The sequence below is a fragment of the Heterodontus francisci genome, chromosome 50, assembly GCF_036365525.1.
Source record: "Heterodontus francisci isolate sHetFra1 chromosome 50, sHetFra1.hap1, whole genome shotgun sequence".
In the NCBI taxonomy this organism is placed as follows: domain Eukaryota; kingdom Metazoa; phylum Chordata; class Chondrichthyes; order Heterodontiformes; family Heterodontidae; genus Heterodontus; species Heterodontus francisci.
Window position 1 is genome coordinate 4341228 of NC_090420.1, and position 1440 is coordinate 4342667.

General features: G+C 38.2%; 1 non-coding gene across 1 annotated transcript; it reads left to right on the top strand.

Annotated features, from left to right (window-relative positions):
* The first annotated feature begins 1166 nt into the window (after positions 1-1166).
* Positions 1167-1240, top strand: trnat-ugu (transfer RNA threonine (anticodon UGU)). Its single transcript has one exon. It is a non-coding gene; the product is annotated as a tRNA-Thr (tRNA).
* The last annotated feature ends 200 nt before the right edge of the window (positions 1241-1440 follow it).

Consider the following 1440-nt stretch of genomic DNA (forward strand, 5'->3'; position numbering starts at 1 on the left):
TTAATGTGTTTGTGCAAAGTTCGGAGAAAGACGGAGATATGAATAATTTGTTGGGAAATGTTTAAGCATATCTCCATGTCTCTCACGCACAAAGAACTGCAAACACATGAACCTGAGTGCAAAATCAACAGAAAAAAACACAGCCAGAGAGACTTGCAATAACCTGTAGCTCAGGGAAAGTACATCATGTTATGGAAGGGACTTTGAATTTTTTTTTTTGTGAATTTTATTTTGTTGAGGAAATTATAATCAAACTGAATAAATGTAAGACCAGTTCTTTTTCAAGAGGGCACTGAAAGTATTAATTTGACAACTATGTTGACAAGTTGTCACGACTCAAGTTAAATGGCGAACAGAAGCCCTGGTAACGGGGAAATGTGGACAGAGAAGTCAGTCGGGCCTCTTGATTGGACAAGCTCGGCAGCAGCAGCGCGCACCAAAGAGGGCAGAAAAATCGCAAGCTTTTGTTTGTAGCAGTCATTGTGTTTTACCTTCTGGAGTGAGCAGCTGATAAATTTAGCCAGACGAAGTGTCAAGGAATGAGAGAAGAACGCAACCCACCGTGTTTTGCAGCAAATCTTGAAAAGACTCTGAGAAGTTCACTGTGTCAATTCGTCTCATATTCTGTCTTTGAAGAAAGCCTGCTAAAATTAATTCTCAACCCCGCCTCTAAATAAACTCTTCTAAAAGAACCGAGTGACCTGTGTACATGTACTCGGAAATTAGACTGTCTGTCAATTTTGGAACAACATATCTCATCTGCTGTTTTCTTCAGAAATGAGCAAGTAATCAGTCCAAGTGTTTTTTTTTGTCTTTAACAGAGCCCTGAATTGTATAGAAAAATCCCTTTTTTTCAGTATGTGTGTGTGCATGTGTTCAGCTGAGGTAAGAAAGGGACTTTAAATGTTGGTTAAGGTAAAAAGGGAACTTTTAAAATTTCCACCTGTGTGTTTATGCTTTACTTCATGATTAGTTAAAACGTGTTCTATAAGAAACTGATAATTTTGTTGTTCATTAAGTGTCTTCTATTCTGGGAAAAATAGAGCATCTGATTGACTGTATCAGTAAGTGGGAAAAGTTAAAATTTTCGTTGTGACCTGTGGAGAAGTGGGATGAGAATGAATAGTAACCACCTCAGATTTCAATTGCAAGTGCACTTCCGATCTGGCTCTGTAGCTTAGTTGGTTAAAATACCTGTCTTGTACACAGGAGATCCTGGGTTCGATTCCCAGCGGAGTCTTATTTCGTATTTGCAATATGCTTGAGAAGTTTCCGTTTCAACATTTATGTCTGTGTCTTGTGAACTTTAACTTTGAATTCAAATTACATAATGAATTTCATTCACAGGAGAAAACAGCCTTTGTGAAGGATGTGAGTTTGGAATGGCTCTTCCTCCTCGTACAGAAATTCAGTGCTGATATTTCAAAGGCAACTTCTTTG